This window comes from Pistacia vera, unplaced genomic scaffold, assembly GCF_008641045.1.
Source record: "Pistacia vera cultivar Batoury unplaced genomic scaffold, PisVer_v2 Contig849, whole genome shotgun sequence".
Lineage (NCBI taxonomy): Eukaryota > Viridiplantae > Streptophyta > Magnoliopsida > Sapindales > Anacardiaceae > Pistacia > Pistacia vera.
Window position 1 is genome coordinate 575,162 of NW_022196722.1, and position 18,549 is coordinate 593,710.

The 18,549-nt window shown below is 30.5% G+C and overlaps 1 pseudogene; it reads left to right on the forward strand.

The window, feature by feature from the left end:
- Positions 1 to 8,812: 8,812 nt before the first annotated feature.
- On the forward strand, positions 8,813 to 9,868 carry LOC116118545 (annotated as a pseudogene).
- Positions 9,869 to 18,549: the final 8,681 nt, after the last annotated feature.

The following is an 18,549-nucleotide window of genomic DNA, read 5'->3' on the forward strand; positions in this document are numbered from 1 at the left end:
CAAGTATGTTTGATGAAATGCCTAAGAGAAGTATGAGTTGAGTAGAAACCTTATTTTATGCAACATTGCATATGGCATTTCATAAGTGCATTTAAGTAAGAAATTTTAAGCATGAGCCATCCATATGCAATAATTGTGTATGTGTAGAAACTTAAGAAAGAATAAAGAATAAAGACTAAAAATAAAGAATAAGAAAGAAAGAAAGAATAAAGCATTCTAAGAATAAAAAGAAAGAAGAATAAGCATTAAAGAATTAAAGAAAGAAAAAGTGTTAAAGAAGAGAAAAGAATAGGTTGGTGTGATGGGGGGAACCGTGAGTGTTAAGAAGAAATTCCCACATACACATCACCTAATTGAGTGGCATAAGATGAAGAAAAATTGTACGACCCGTAAGAGTGTATGTGGATGAGGGTTTTACCAAGAAGAATTCATAGCACGTCCCTTAATTGAGTGGCCTAAGAAGAAAGAAGAATTGTTACGGTCCGCAAGAGTGATGTAGATGAGGACTGTACTCACTCACACGGCCAAGGTTCCGAATCCATACATCAACCGAGTTCGATCGGCAAAGAATAAGAAAAGAAGGAATAAGAAAAGAAAAGAATAAGAAAAAAAAAGATAAGAATAAGAAAGAATGAGAAAGCTTGAACAAGCAAGAAAAAAGAAAGAAAAGAAACAAGAAAGAAAAGAGAAGCTTGGGCAAGCAAGACAAGAAGAAAAGAAAAGCATAGAAAGAAAAAGAAAAGAATAGAGAGAAAAAGAATAGAAAAGAAAAGATAGAAATAGAAAGAAGAAATAAAATGCATTTTTATGCATTATTGCATATGCATTTCATTATGCATATTCCATGAATTTATTATGGTTAGAAGAATAGAAGGTAGCAAGAAGAGAAAGAATAGAAAGCGTAAGAAAGAAAGAACAGAAAGAGAAAGAAAGAAACAGAGAGAATAGAAAGAAAGAAAAGAACAGTGAGAATAGAAACAAGAGAAAGAAAGAAGAAGAGAATTAAGTAAGGAAAGAATCAAAGAAGAGAAAAGTTAAGGGATTTACTTACTGAGCATTTTTATGCTCACCCCGTTGTTTTTCCATGTTTCTGCAGGAAATAGGTGAGCAGCGGTCGGAAGGACGTCGACAAGCGGAGAGAATTGGCATTACTGTTCACCATTGCTAAGTTTTTGTACTTGTTATTTTGATAGATGTAAAGAATATATTTGTATGTAAAGAAAAAATTTGGGCCCAACTATTTTCATATGCTAATATGTATGTTTTCATAGTATATGTTTAAAAATATACTTTTAGAAAGAAGTCATTACACCTCGCGTTGCGTGGGTATGTTTTTAGTGTTCTTGAATGGGTTGCAAACAAAATATTATAACGGAATAAAGTAATTAGATTAAGAGATGAGAATGTTTAAATTATACAAGTTTTAGAGTAAATAAAATTTATAATGTATGGAGTTGTGTAAGATAAATTAATACTTGTACCTTTATAATTATAAATATCTATTAATATTATCAAGATCAATTATTTAAACTTAAATTTTATATGAGTTCATTTTCAGGTTTGACATTGACTAGTAAATTTTTTCTCACAGTATAGGATTCTCTCTAGCTAAGGTTTGAAAACAACTCTGTTTACACAATTCATTAAAGGCTTGCTTGTTTTGCAATTGAGAACATGATAACTCAATTAATAATTGTAGAACTACAAAATAGAAATGAAGATAACTTCCATCTTTATACGTTTTATTTAAAATGGTTAGATTTTTGGAATGCCTATGTAATGTACTATATAATTATTATTAATACTCATCCAATGTGTGAAGATGGAAGAATTAAATCAAAACCAACATGTCAGAGGGAGATTTTTAGTAGATTCATTAAACAGTAAATGCAATGCATCAATTAAAGGAACAATTTTCAATCAATTAATGAGTAACATCAAATCAGATAAAGTTGAATATAGAGAATAATACTTTTATTATAAAAGAATAAGTACATCGGTTTTTCATACGTGAAGTGGGTTTGGGTGATGTAGACGGTGTTTACTTTCTATTTCTCTATAGTTGTTCAGTTCCTCTAGTGCATATGCATACTTCTTTTGTTTATGTTATAGATAATATCCATGGCAGATTGCATGATTTCTAACATCTGGTCAATGATTCTCTGAATTTGTCTCTAGCAGTATGTAGATAATCCATATTGGTGTCAACTTTTTTGAAAATCTCCCTCAATTCTGGTATTCCCTGAAAAATGTCTAAACCAATTGTAGAAACAATATACAATCAAATTTTTTAAATATATGGAAACAGTAACATGAATGTGTAAATATAATTATGAGAAGAACTCTTGACATATCAATTTTTTTTAATGGTTTTTATATTCCCACAAATATGTATCATCGTTTTGTTTGACATTTTGTAATTTGGGATACAAAAGATGTGGAACATTCATACCTTCTGGTTGCCTCGGTGGAGAATTATTATTGTTGAGGTCGTTGCTAATATTTGTTGTAGATTCTTTTGGTTGTGATGTTTTGTCAGCCATTTTTGAATTAAGTTGTGGAGAAGAAATGAACAATTAAAGTGTATAGTATTTGAAGAAAGTTAAATGGGTGATTGATATTAGAGCAATATTTATAGGAGAATATGATACGAAGAGATGGAATTTGAACAGACAACTGGTAATAAATAAACGTGTCGATCTAAAAAGTGTTAATAATTGTTTGGATGAGGTAATACAAAATGTTAGTAGACTATCTATACAATATTAAAGAAAACCGTAATAAATATTTTGTTAAGTGTGCAACATATTAATTAGGTAGTTAATGATGGTTTGGCAAGATGTTGAGATATTATAATAAATAAACACTGTGATTTACTAATAATAAAATCTTATTGATACATTTTTAAAGGAAAGGCAATAAATATTTTGTTAAGTATCCAAGTCAGAGATGATATGATGATGTCATAATATATTTATTAATTTTTTAATTCTGGTTCGGCAATATGGTTATGAAACATGCATATAGTTCGGCTTTGATCTTGTTTGATCAATAATGCTACAAAAGTTTTTTTAAATCTGTAATAGAAATGGTTATTTATAGTTTTTTTAATTAAGATTATTATATATTTAGATTGATTTTTGTTGAATACGTTTAATTTTTTAACATTTTTATAAACAGTTTTGTCTAATATTGTTATTAAAAATTTATTAAAATATTAAATATTGTTTATGTTTTATCCAGTATTTTAGTCTTGTAATTAAAATTTTGTTACTTCACATTAGAATATATCTTGACTTGTTTTATCTAAATAAAAATAGGAAACAAACAGACGGAATAAATTTGAACTCATTTTTTATGCAAGAAATTTTGTCATAGTATAAAATTCTGATGGTTCCTTCACATCCATAATCCTCATATTGATTTTGAAAACGCATGTCTATCTATATAGTTTTTTCAAAGTTTTTGGGATGTAGTTGAGAACATGACAACCCAATCAATTTCTGGGGTACTGTATTACACAATATAAAAATTGCTCTGAGAAAATTAACAGTCATTTAGTAACAGATAGACACGTTGATTGAAAAAGTGTTGACAACTTATTAGGCAATGAGATATGAAACGGTAGCAAAACTGTTTGTAGCGCATCAAAGGAAAGCGTAATAAATAGTTAATAATGGTTCGGCAAGCGGGTTTTCAAAAAATGTTGTGGTTCAACGTGGAATTTAATCTAATGAATAATGTAATAAAAATTCATTTTGATATGTTATAGGAATAGTATTTAGATTACTGTTTGTCGAATGTGTTTAATTATTTGAAATTCTCATAATCATTGGTGTTTAATATTTTTATTAAATATTGTTTACATTTTACTAATCATTTTAATTTTGTGATCAATTTTTCTTTATAAGTTAGTAAATATTTGGATCAATCGTAGATAATTGAGTGAGTTTTAACTTCTCTTTTCAAATTAAACTAAAAAGCATTTAAATTTTTACACGTGCAAGAAATTACATAAGAAACTTACTAAAAATTAAATTTCATATAGACTATTTGGTAATCCACGTTACATCTATGACATGTGATATTTTCTAGTGACGCTGATCTGTCCTAGTGTATACGATTTTGATTCTCCTTGTTGCAAGTCCCAAATATTTGTCTTTTAAAGAGAATTGTGGCAGTTGGAGTCAGGGACTTGAATTCTTGCCTACAATATTTCAGTTTGTAGAAATTATTAGGTAGTTTTACTAGTGTCATTGGAATTTGTATACCTCTGTTGTCATGTACAGTAAGCAAAGCAATGGCAGTGTGATATATTGCTTGCATGTTATATTTTTGGAAAACTGCAATCAGCAGTTGTAATCCCATATGTGCATCATATTCGATGAAGAACAAATATGTTCCCAACAGTAGCAAAGCTTGTTTATTTTCTGCTTCTGCAATTATCTTTAGAATTGAAAGTCCCGTTGTTGTTGTTGTTGGTAGTTTGTGTTGTTGTTTCGAAATGTTCCTTCTTTGTAATATTTGTTTTATGTTTGCTTGTTTGTTCAAAGATTTGTACCTGTAAATTGTACGGTAAATAATGGTTTCGAAGCACAAGATTTGTAATAATAATAAAAAAAAAAATCCATAGTTAGGAATCACAATACCATTACCTTATGATTAAGCAATTAAGAATAAATAAGTGTGTCAAATATGACTCTATTAAATATGCATCCTAAAACACATTTTGTTTTTTGTGTATTAGAAAACTTTTAACAACTAAAGATGCACATGGTTAGGCATAGTCATTTGTTTGGTTAACCATTATTGTTATAAGGCTACTATGGAATAAACCACTATCCTATTGTTATTAGTTGTATGTTTAACCATTTTGTATAATATCATTTTCTGTATGACTAAGAAAATAATGAAATTAATAGATTAATGAAATACGATGGTTTTAGTAAAACTTACATTAACCGTATTGCTTGTAAAGCGGTATCATCTTTATCAGTTGCTTTTACAATGATTCATTGTAGAATTTCTGATGGTAATTGTAACAGACCTGTGGGTTGTCTTTTTGATCTTTTTGTAAAGAATCATGATGTTTTGGTGCTATTTTTTGGGTGCAAGTATATGGAAATTATGTTGTCGATATGGTATCTGTGGTTTATATAGTTCGTGTGTGGGTAGCAAACAGTTTTTTATTTTATTTTTGTATTTCAATTGCTTAGATAATGTTCTGTTAATTATTAATGAGAGTCAGCTTTGTTATTTGACTATGGTTTTTAATAGTTTTGTAAATTAATGATGGTTGTATTAATCATTTAATGTTAAGTATTACTTAAATGTAAATGTAAACGGTCCGCATTCATCTAAATTTCTATATAGGTATATTAAGTATTTGAGACATTTGATTAGTACAATTTTTTTTTAAACCAGTGGGAAACGGATTGTGTTTCATCAAAATAAATGTCTGCTTTTATGAATTCCATTAATATCATATAAATATCTACATAAACAGTATCATTTATTTAATCAACACTTTAACAAAAGCAGTACATTAAGAACGACATTAAATATCACAATACCAGATATCATCAAAATATCAATCACATCAATCAAAAAGTACATTAACCCATAATTAAAACCAAATTCTAATACCCTGATTTTTTATAGTAATGTCACATTAAAAATAACACATATTAATACAATGCACTGATCAACAATAAATAAACATGGTGATCTAATAATAATGATATCTATTGGCACAGTTTTAAAGGAAACGGTAATAAATATTTTGTTAAATATTCAAGTCAGAGATGTTGTGATCATGTGATAATATATTAATTAATATAAAATATTTATACGGTCAGCATTGGTCTTTTTAATTGTTTATGTTTTATTGAGTATCTTAGTTTGTTAATAAAAATTTTGTTGATTCACATTAGAACATATTTTGATTTGTTTTGTTTAATTATGAATACAAAAGAAATAGATGGAATATGAATAAAAATGATATAATAAATAAACATGGTTGTTTAAGAAGAATAAAATCTAATTGGCACGAGTTTAATAGAAAGGATAATAAGAATAAATTGGAAAAGGCAGTAAAAATGTATATGCATGAAAATATGAAATCGAATATCAAAGACATGTCTGCAAAAATAATATCGATTATACGATTAGACCATATAATATTCAGGTAGTCTTCTCAACTTGCATGAGTGATTTAATAACATCTATCTACAATTGATATTTATAATTATAGAGGTATAATTATTAATTTTATCTTAACATCTAGTCAATGACTTCTCTGAATTTGTGTTGGTATCACTTTAATATTATGTAAATTATTTATTTAAAATTTAAAATTATTTATTTGTTTTTGAGAATACAAAAGGTGCTTTGGGAAAACAAATAAATGTCTAATAATAAGTAAACACGTTAATTGAAAAAACGTTAATAACTTTTTGGATAAGAGAATACGAAACGGTAGCAAACGTAGTAAATATTTTGTTAAGTATTCAAGTAAAAAACGTCATGATGATATTATAATATATTGGTTGGGTAGTGAATAATGGTTCGACAACTGTGCTCTAAATGAATGTTATTGTTCGGCGTGGTATTTAATTTGGTTGATAAAAAAATGATTTATCTTAACATCTGGTCAATGACTTCTCTGAATTTGTCTTGGTATCACTTTACTATTATGTAAATTATTTATTTAAAATTTAAAATTATTTATTTGTTTTTTGAGAATACAAAAGGTGCTTTGGGAAAATGAATAAATGTCTAGTAATAAGTAAACACGTTGATTGAAAAAACGTTAATAAGGTTTTGAATAAGAGGATACGAAACGGTAGCAAACATAATAAATATTTTGTTAAGTATTCAAGTCAGAAACGTCATGATGATATTATAATATATTGGTTGGATAGTGAATAATGGTTCGACAACCGTGCTCCAAGGGAATGTTATCGTTCGGTGTGGGATTTAATTTGGTTGGTAATAGAGTGGAATTTTTTTCAATGTGCAATAGGAATATTTATTTATAATTTTGTTAATTTATATTATAATATATTTCGATTGATGTTTATCAAACATTTGTAGACAATCCAATGAGTTTTAACTTCTATTTTCAGAATAAATTAAAAAGCATTTAAATTTTTACATGTGTAATAAATCATATAAGGAACTTACTAAAAATTATATTTCATACATACTATCTGGTAATCTACATTACATCTTGGACATGTGATATGTTATGTCGATATTAATCTGTCCCAATGTATATGATTTTGATTCTCCTTGTCACAAATCCGAAATATTCTCCTTTTAATGAGAATTGTCGCAGTTGGAGTCATGGACTTGAACACTTCCTTGCAATTTTTCAGTTTGTGGAATTGATTGGTTAGTTTCACTAATTTCATTAAAAATTTTATACCTCTACTGTCGTGCATAGTAATTAGAGCAATGGCGGTTTGATACATTACTTTACTGGTCATTTTGTTTGCAAGCTGCAATGAGTAGTTGTAATTCTTTATTTCTATCATGTTCCACGAAGACAAATGTGTTCCAAGCAATAGTGAAGCATGCTTATTTTCTGCTTCTGCAAGAATCTTCAGAATTGAAAGCCCTGTCGTTGTTATTGCTGGTAGTTTGTGTCGTTGTTTGAAGATGTTTCTTCTATGTAAGACTTCCTTTACGTTTGTTTGTTCGTTTAGAGATTTGCACTTGTAAATTGTAAGGGAAATAATGGTTTTCAAACACAAGACCACAATAATAATAATAATAATAATAATAATAAAGTGTTTTCCAAACACAAGATCCACAACAACAACAACAAAAAAGTGTAAATAATGGTTTCAACACTTTGTAATCATAATATCATGACCTGTATGATCAAGAAATTAACAATAAAAAAGTGTGAAAAATATGGTTCAGTTAAATATCGATTCTAACATGTATTTTGGTTTTTATGTATTAGAAAATTGTTAAGAACTAAAGACACAAGTGATTCGGCATAATCCGTTTCAATTGTTGAGAGTTGAAATACGGTTTTTTGTATGATTAACAAAATAATGAAATCAACAGATTAACGAAATATGATAATATTAGTAAAACTTATGACAACCGTATTGCTTGAAGAGTGGTGTTGTTATTCTGAGTTGCTTTTGTAATGATTCGTTGCACAATTTGTGATGGTAATTGTAATAGATTTATGGATTGTGTTTTCGTTCTTTTGTAAGGAATCATGATATTTTGGTGGTGTTTTTTTTTTTTTTTTTTTTGGTGTAAGTATATGGAAATTATAATGTTATTACGGTCTTAGTGGTTTATATAATTTTTGTGTGGATGCTGGATAGCGAACAATTTTCTGTGTGCTTGGATTTGATAGATAATATCGTGTTAATTATTAATGAGAGTCAATATTGTTATTTGAATCTCGTTTTTAGTATTTTTGTAAATTAATGATGGTATATTTATTTTGTTGAACATTAATTATTTGATTTTTTTATATATATCAGATATCGTTGTTTCTACTGAGAAAAATTGATTATTCTATTCAACAAATATAAACTTTTTTAGTCTTAATCATTTAATGTTAAGTATTAATTTATCTTAAATGTAAATGGTTTGCATTCATGTATATCTCTACGTAGGTATATTAAGTATTTGATACATTCAATTAGTACGAATCTTTTTAAATTCATATAAATTAATGTATTACATGATATTTTATGCATAGTACATGGATTATGTGGATATCTTATGCAGGTGTGCTAATGCTCTGAAACTTCTATGAGATAATTGGGCAACTGGTCAAATGAAAGAGGGCGCCTCTGCTGTAAGAAGATGGGAGGACCTGGACACTGACATATTGATGAAAATCTTCTTGTCTTTTGAAGTCTTCTAGTTGACTTTAGGGATTGCTCATGTAGTTCATGGCGTTCAGCTTGTTGTGGTCCTCTGGTTTGGAAAACTCTTGATTTGTCAATGTTGAGATCAAATTTCATCAAAATCCCATCAGAGCCATATGTTTACATGGATGAATGTTCTGATAAGACATTGACTCATTTGTTGAAGATTTCCTTGAGTCTCAGTCGGGGATACATAAGAACCTTGATTTTTCACTTCAATTTGTATGTAGAGGACGAACAAGTTATTATATTACTAAAAGGTAATTTTTTTATGTTTCTGTCTAAAACCTTGCTAAAAGGTAATTTTTTTTATTCTCGCTATTTATTGACTGAGTCTTTGGCATTGCCTTTGGTACCAATGATCATCATCTTTAATTTTCTTTTTGGTACAGTGAATTGGGAAGTAACCAACCATATATTGTTGTCTACAGATGCCCCTAGCTAAGGTGTCTTGTTATGCCAGCTTGGAATAGAATAAAGAAGACTGTAATTTGCAAGGCCATTTGTACATGGAGATGTCCCTAACAATGCCTAGTACAGCAAATCCGCCTTATCTTATAGAGGAAATAGCCCTAAATTGCAAGAACTTCAGTGAGCTCAAGGTCATAGGTCCTTTTGACATTCTCTTTGCTTCTATGATAGCCAAATTTCTTCCAAATTTGAAGATTTTGAGCTTGAGATGCTCAATGATAGTTAAGGATGCCCTAATGCTCATATTAGATGACCTACCAAACCTAGAAGTCCTCAACATTTCACATTGCCTTCTGATAAAAGGTCTACTGCTTCCTCCACCGATGGTCGAAAAAATTATTAAGAAGCTAGATAAAATTATCTTGCAGAAGGCTGCTCGATTACGTGAGTTCTTAACATGTACTAAGCACTCATGCATCATGTGCCAGCATACCTAAAGTGATGAAGGCTTTCTGAGGTGGTACAAGTATGAGGAAGGCCTATGGAAAATGGATGAGGCGAGGTCTCTTGCTCTTTGATTAGAACACTGTAGAGACTGTAATTTTTACATTTTGTTTTGCTTGTATGTAATATATACATAATATGTTGTTGAATAAGCATATATAGAATAGGTCTGTTGTGTCTTAGGTTGTCATCCTCCTAATGCTTTTGTTTTAGGTCGTCAACATTGTAATACTTGCATGATGATCTTCTCCCATGGGAAAATTATTATATGTCTGCATGATTATGTACATATGGTAAAATTTCACTTTCTGTTGCTTCAAGTTGATCTTTTGTTCTCAAATAATGTTATTTCAAAATGAAGTGGTTTCAAAGTAATACGCAATTGAGTATTTTATTTGTCATTTACATCGTTACAATTAAGTTATAAGGATTTCTCTATTTTCAATATGTCATATGGAATCATTATTGCATATATTATTGAATTTGAAATTCTATTGATTTTGTAATTGTTAGTCTCAAATTCATTTCTATTGTTAGGTTTAGTATTTGATAGTGAGATTTTGAAGGGAACTTTGATTTTCCCTTCTTTTATACTTTTATGTTAAGTTATAGTGACATTGTTTGGCTTAAATGGAAATATTAAAGTTTTACAGTGCGCTGTCATTTTGGCTTTGTAAAATTTGTAAGTGATGAAAACCGTTGTCATTTAAAATGTTGTTGATATTTAAAGTAAATATGCAGATTTAATGTTCAGTGTTTTACTTGAAGTAAATTTGGGGATTTAGGGTTTTCTTTGTCAGTTTCGGCATTAAGGGCATTTGTCCCAGTCTGTTTGTCGCGTTTTCCACATCCGTCTTTTCTCGTTCACTAAAGTTGAGACAAGTAAAGTAAATTTTCTTTAGTTACAGTGACAATGTCGTTTTTTATTTTACATTGGTCTAATTAATTTTTCATTGATTTTAACTTTGATTAAAGTGCATGTTATTCTTACAGAGTTTTGAGATTTGTTACTATTGTTATAAGAAGTTGTTGTTAGATGGTTGTGCTGATAATTTGTTGTGCTCAAGTTGTTTATTTGTTTCTTTGGGAGTCGTGTTGCATATTATTTTCTCATAAATTTACTCCTAAAATTGATGTCTTTCTTATTACGATTTTGTTTGTTCTGCTCAGGTTGTTTATTTGTTGTTCTGGTAGTCATGTTGCACATTATTTTCTTGGTAAATCTACTGCTGAAATTGGTGTTTTTCTCATTACGATTTTGTTTATTATCTTGTTTTATTTAGTGTATATTGTAATATTGTCGTTGTTTTATGAATTGATGTTATGAAATGCCAGTGGTATAAATGCTTCAAAAGTTACCATCATTGTTATCATCTAATTATCTATTTATTTTTTGGAATACTTGCCAAGGTTTTGGTGTTCTTTGTAGTACATCTGAGATATTGTTGTTTTAATGAGAATTGTAGCAATTGGAGTCATATATGGTGAGTATATCTAATAGCAGTTTGATATAGTGCTTGCATGTTATTCTATTTTCGAATTAGAATCACCAGTTGTAATATTGTGTCTCTATCACGTATCACGAAGAATAAATGTCTCCCAAGTAATAACAAAGTCTTACAATTTCTATTAAGTTGACTGATTGTCTGTTTGCATTATTTTTTTATTTGATGATATATTTTTTTTCATTGTAGTAATGACTCCTAAAAACTTGATGAAATTTATTTGAAGACTTGATTCTGAAGTACTGTATAAAGGAGGATCAAGCAGTGATTCCAAGTTAAAATTGTTAACGCCTTTACAGACTCCTATTTTACCTGCATTAGTCTCTAATTATGTGAAACTTGATTCTGGTTCCTGCAATGTTAAATTGATTGAAGAGGAAGATAATCAGTTAGAAGAAATTCCATTACATAAATTGGTGAAACGGCAGAAAACTTGTCAGCAAGAGGGTCCAAATACGAATTCTGAATGAAAATGGAAAAATCTTTCTAAAGAAGAGCTGGACAACAAAACATTCGACCTAGGGAAAGAGGTCATGTTTTTTCACCTCATCATGTGAATATATACTTTATTTGGCATGACGACATTAACGTGGTTTCATTGTTTTTGAAATAGGCTTATGAAGGTTTCTTAGAAATCAAAGAATGTTGGCTTGCTTAAGAAGATGTGATCTCAGATTTGAAAAAACAAAATGAAGATGTGATTTCCTAGGTTCGCAGATTGGAAGAATAGTTGAAAATATCAAAGGAGGCGTTTGAAAAGGTTAAAACCGAATTGAAACACTGTCAAGAATAATTTAGAAATGCTAAACAGTCTTTTGCAAATGAGCAACAGCAAAAGAAAGTCTTTAAAAAGAAAAGTAATGAATTGTCTGAAGAAAATGATAACATCAAATCTTTAATTGCACAAGCTGATAAAGATAAAGAAGAGGCTTATGATTTGGTGCCAAAAATGTCTTTGGCCACCAGAAAAGCTTGTGTCAAAGAATTTAAGCATAGATTTCCGAATGAAGATTCTAGTTTTTTAGAGACAATTGTGTTGAAAAATGAGAAGATGCCGCCTAATAGAGATTATATTGACTGCAATGCTGTTGAACCTTTCTCTAGTCCACCACATATGTAAATATTTAAACCGTTTTTTAAATATTTTGACAATATTTGCCACTATTTGCCATGCAAGTGTTTATAGTTGTGTTATTATTACGGACGTGGATGTATTCAGTTGATGCTAATTTCTGTGTATGTGAAAAAAAGTCTCCAGCCAATGTAATGTTACTTCTATAAATATTTAAATTATTTAATTGTAATATTGATGTTAAATATCTTAACGATGTCTGTCGCGCGCAAGAGTTTGTGGTTGAGTTGCGTATGTAAAAAATATGTATTTAGAATACATAATACATATAATGTAGCATTCATTGTATCTGACAATAATAATATAAAATGTATAAATACCTTTGTATCAAGGAATTTATGTTTCTGTATATATTTAAACATTTAATGTGACCTTTTCATATTTATGTAAATATCTTTAATTTTTCACATTAATCTCTCATAAACAATGTCTTATATTATATACAATGTATCAATCCTTTATGTTATAAACAATATTTTATATTATATACAATATATCAATCCTTTCAGTTAAACACTTCTTTAAAAACAATATTTGTCAATGTCTTTGCGGTTCATCTTGTTGCAGGGTTAGCAGAATCTTGATACCTTGTCTTGAAGTTACTCTTGATAATGCAACGTATAATTGACCATGTGTAAAGATCTGATGTTTCATATACAATCCTACTGTTTTGAGCAATTGACCTTGACTTTTGTTTATTGTCATACAGAGGCTAACTGTCATAGGTAACTGTCTTCTCTTCAACCTGAAAGGCCACTTCATATCTGCATTCGACATTATTATTCTAGGAATTGTAACAATATCCCCAATATTTGACTCGATAATAATCACTGCTCGTATGGACCACTTTCCTAAATGGGTTATAATCAATCTGGTTCCATTGCAAAGACCATCAGATTGATTCAAATTACGCAGCAACATAATTAGAATGCCTATTTTCATATGCAATTCATGTTTGGGCATGCTGGAGCACATCAGAGAATTAAGAAATTTGGTCGGATAGAGAATGTCATCATCGTTTGAGATACCTGCTGCTTTGCAAGTGTTGTCTAAGCTAAAATACGTCTTTCCATTTGTTGGCAGACTTTAGGTGATATAGTCATTCAATCTATGTACTGTCGCATTTTTAGGTGTCAATATTGCTTTCTCTCTCTCATATAGTCAATATTATTTATCTGAGCAGATAAATCTGGAAAAAACAACATTCATAATTGTTTCTTCGTGATTGGTATGTTGATCAATTTTCAAGTCTTCAGGTATTTGGATGTAACTCTCATCTTCTGCAACGTCCCTTCCTTCTCCAACATCAAGTAACCATTTGTCAAAAGTCTTCAAGTTATCCAATTCTGTTGGGTTTACCAAGTTTGTCTTAAACCTCATGTTCTCTGTAAGTCTCAACACTGTTACATGTTTGCAAAGGCAAGATGATGATAAACAGGCTGGTATTATGTCATGTTTTTTCCCTTTTGGTATAACTGGTAGAATCTATCTGAAATCATCACCCAGGGCAATAGTAAGGCCTCCAAATATTCTATCACATTTGATTGATCTTTTTCAAACAAAATATCTTTCAGAGTTCTGTCAAGAGCTTCAAAGCAATACCTATTTTCCATGGGTGCACATTTACATTGCCCCGTTCCATCTATATTACTCTTTTCGAGCTTTCTCTGCCAAGCGATTCAAACACACAAACAAGGACGCAAATGAGCCACGTCGAAACAAATAAATATAGACCAGCTCCTTTTATATAATATTAATTTCTCCCCAGAAGTTAGAGGGATCCTGTTCTGACATAAAGGCATGCATAATAAACTGTGGGTGCATGCATAATAAACTGTGGGTAATTTTGACAAAGGTTTACATCCAATAACGAAATCTAAAGACAGAGAATTTTATTAGTCAACAAAAAACGGAAGAAGTATATGATGTATTTTAATTCAAACCCAAGAAACCCTCGTAAATAAAGTTTTATCATTACCTGACCTCGTTCCTTGCTTCTAATTAATGAAAAAATATTGGCAATTAAAATGAATAAACGGTAAATAACTCGAAACCTGATTACTACGCGTAAAATATTGAATTCTATAGTATACTTCAGGGAAGTATAGAAACCATTACCAGAGGATATACTATAATCTTGAACGTCCCTAATAAAACTTTAATCCAGCAAAATATTCTACGGTGATGTTGGAAGACTGAAAATGAGAGTGGGGAGAGAGAGAGAGAGATTCAGTTCAATTAGTTGGATGATTGGAAACTTGACAGTGACCATACCTAACTTCATGCTAATTGCAAGTCATGAGTCGATATAAAAGATTGGCAACAGCACGCTTAACCAGGGCTGCACCAGAACCAAGAAAAACACCCTAACATGGCCACTGTTTTCAAATATACTAGACCAAAATGATAAAACAAACAAATAAAATAATAATAATAAATAAATTTAGTATCGGAAATATACTAATAGTTAAAATTATTTTATTAGAAGAAAAATTTCGCATAAAGTTAAAAAAGTAAACTAATTATAATGATTTATCATGTGATTGAATTATCTAAGTTAATATCAAACAAAATAATTATCTAAGTTTCCTAAAACCCACAAACATGAAATACTTGTTTTTTCTGATGCAAAAATAAATTACAATTCTTAAAAATTCAACCCAAACAATAATGTTCCCATATTTTTATTATCTTCCCTCATGGGCAATATAGCCACCGAAATATCTACATTTCTTTAAGGTACTGGTCATATGTTTTCGATTACGTGAGTAGTTAAGTTCATTGTGTTATTAATGTTGATAGTCGTTAATATGAGTAAAATTCAATTTTGATTATGGGACTGTATTGGAGCCATTGATGGCACAAATGTATCGCTTCAGGTTCACACATGAATTTGCACGATAGGTACCAGAATCGCAAAGGAACGTTGTCAAAAATTCAATGGTTGTATTGGACTTTAGGATGATGTTTCACTTATGTCGTTATGGATAGGAAGGATGCTGAGCATGATTCAATGAGTTTTAAATTCAATTCTGATGATCCTAATTTTGGATTCCCACAATCCTCCACCAGGTATAAGTATTTCTTGACGGTTTGTGAGCATCATTTCCCCACGGTTGAGGCCCTGTAATTCAAATAAAATGTCTGATTGATTATAGGAAATCGATTTGGTGAGTGGAGGTTATCCAAATAGAGGGGGTTCCTCGACCTTATCATAGGCGGCTTAGCATACTTTATGTCCCAGCCGTAAACCGAAGGGCGGCCACAAGAGTTGTTTAACTGCAAACATGCTTCACTCCGCCAATGTTGTTCAAGAGAACTTGGGTTTTGGAAAAGATGGTTCCTGTTATTCTGATGGAATCATGAACAAGTACCCGTTGGACAAACAAGGGAAGATTGTATGGCATGTTGTGTACTCAGATAATTGTATGTAGAATGTACAAATAGACGACCTATTTCGAACAGACCGATATAATACAGGGTAATGAGCAAGTATATTGTGTTCGCCAAAAACGAGGCAGAAGATGCCGAAATAGAAGAAAGACCGAGTCAACTGTAGCAAGGTATTATAGGACAACCATGAGACTCTATACGGGAGAACAGAACGAATGCACTGTTGGCAAGCACAGTAGACCAATGATCGTAGTTGTTAATGGAGTATACGGTAGAACGATTGTAAGGGTTGATAATTATATTTTATCATATATGTATTAATTGAGGTTTTTAAACAGTGGGATGTAGTACTTGACAATATGGTTTACCATTTTTTCTAATTTATGGAGTTACAAAATATACCAATAAATATTTAATATTATTAAAATGCTAATGATAAGTGTTTTACGGTTATAAAAACATTATTTAACTAAAATGCACCCAAAATATTATATTAATAAATATTTATAAAAACAATATCACAATCAAATAGTTCAAACAAATATCAAGTAAAATACTTATCCAAACACATATTCTTCAAATCTTATTTTGAATAAGAATATATTAATAGTCAATATTTATTTCTTAAAATCTTACCAAAAATAATTAAAACAAAGGGACTAATTTGTTGGGGACATGAAGGCCAAAGGTTGAAGGTTAGCGATAATGAATATACCTAAACTGTGTTAAAAAAAGATTCACTAACCTTACCCATAAAACATATCACTTGTACGAATCGAAAAACAAAATGATGCCCTAGTACGCGTGATATTGTCATTGAAAGTAGATGGTGTATGGAAACGTGGCTTCTTTTCTGACGCAAACATTTTTTGTTGACATAAAGATCTTAACCCGTCTTATTCAGCAATTCGTACCCGCAACAAGATGGATCTTATTGAGGCAGGCAAGTTTGCGAGAAAAACCCATGCACACGATAGGCCTCTGAAACGACGAATTAACGACGTCAACTTCTTGTCATAGAGATGCTTTACGACGTGAGATGACTTTCAAATTTCGGCGTCGGATAAACTATTTTTCTGTGAGTTTAAAATAGAATCTCTATTGAAGGTTTTTTTTCCTTCATATAGTCTTTAGCTGAATGTGATAATAAGTTAAATACAATAGGCACATAGCATGCATTGACATATAATACCACCACGTGGCAATCGGACGGCTCAAGGGGCAAATGCAAAAGTGCCACGTTTAATGACAATCTACTATATTAACAATAATTATTTGTCGCTTGATATCTTAACATATTCATCTATTCATATGACCACTTTATAATCTCATCCATGTCCATTTACATTTCTTATCTTTTTGTTTTTTTTTTTTTTGTTTCAAACTTTAAAAACCCTATAATGATAAAACAATACATAACCATAGTAATACAACTTTTTTAATCAAGGAAAAAAAAATTTATATAATTGATATAATTTTTTTTTTTTTTATATATTTATTAGAGGCAAATTCCGAAAATATATGTACAATTATCCAATAGGAAACAAAATATTTGCAATATATATATGTTTGATGCAACATTAATACCATAAAACCCGAGGTAAGATTGATAAGTGGAAAAAAGAATCTTCAATGTAAGAGTTATTCTATGTGAATTAGAAGACATCTAATTGAAATCCTCAAATAGGGATCTCAATAACATCGGTACAAACAATGCCTCTAAAAGATTGAAATAGGATCCATAGGAAGACTCAAAAAGCAGAAAGAAAGGAAGATATACGTCTGCTTTAGCCAAGAACGTGCAGCACGATGTCTCTCTGTAGACGTGACTGAAGCGCAATTGAATGTAGCTCCTGAAGGCTCTAATTCATCCAACAATACGCCTTACTGCCAAGGGACAGCAAAATAGACATTTCACCATCTAAATCAGACAGAGGAGTCAGACTTACTTCTAACGGCAGGAAAAAATTTAGCGATATAGCAAATCGCATCCTATGAACCAAAAGCCAAAGCCCGGCCATGAGGTGGAGCACGACCTATGAAGGCGTAAGTAACCAAAGGCTATCTTCCCATCAGTCCCCACGATAAACTGCCAGCAACCTCGACTCTACGTGGTCAGGGCACTATTTGCAGCCCTCCCAGGTTGAGTTTAAAGGAGAACCTGTAAAGACTTGTGCCAAAGAAAACTCTTGATGACGGATTTTTAAACTCGGAATAGCCAGGACAAGAGACTGAAAAATATTTTGTTGCTCTATTGACATAGGACCCAAAAGATTCTTGGAGTGTTTTTCATAGCCCCCTGGAATGTGTGGTAAAGTTTTAATTATAATTTTTTTTTTTTTTTTGTTTTCTTTGGGGTAAGAATTAGAAAGTAATTAATCAAATTTTAAGATTCAAACATTATATTGTACCAATGCCTGTCAAAACTTATTATTGTTATCCTCACAAGAAGACAATAATAAGACGACGCATTCTGTTGCCATGAAAGGAGTGCGAAAGCGGAAGGATGCCATGAAAGGAGTGAATAATTTTAACTTCAAAAAATTGGTTATTTTGACCTAGTCATAACTTCAACTGCAAAATACAGCATACACCGAGTTGTGATTTCTCAACAAATGCCTAGTTATATCACTTGCACACAATTTATTCAGATGATAGAACAAACTAAGGGTAATACTTTCGAAATGTCTCTAACACA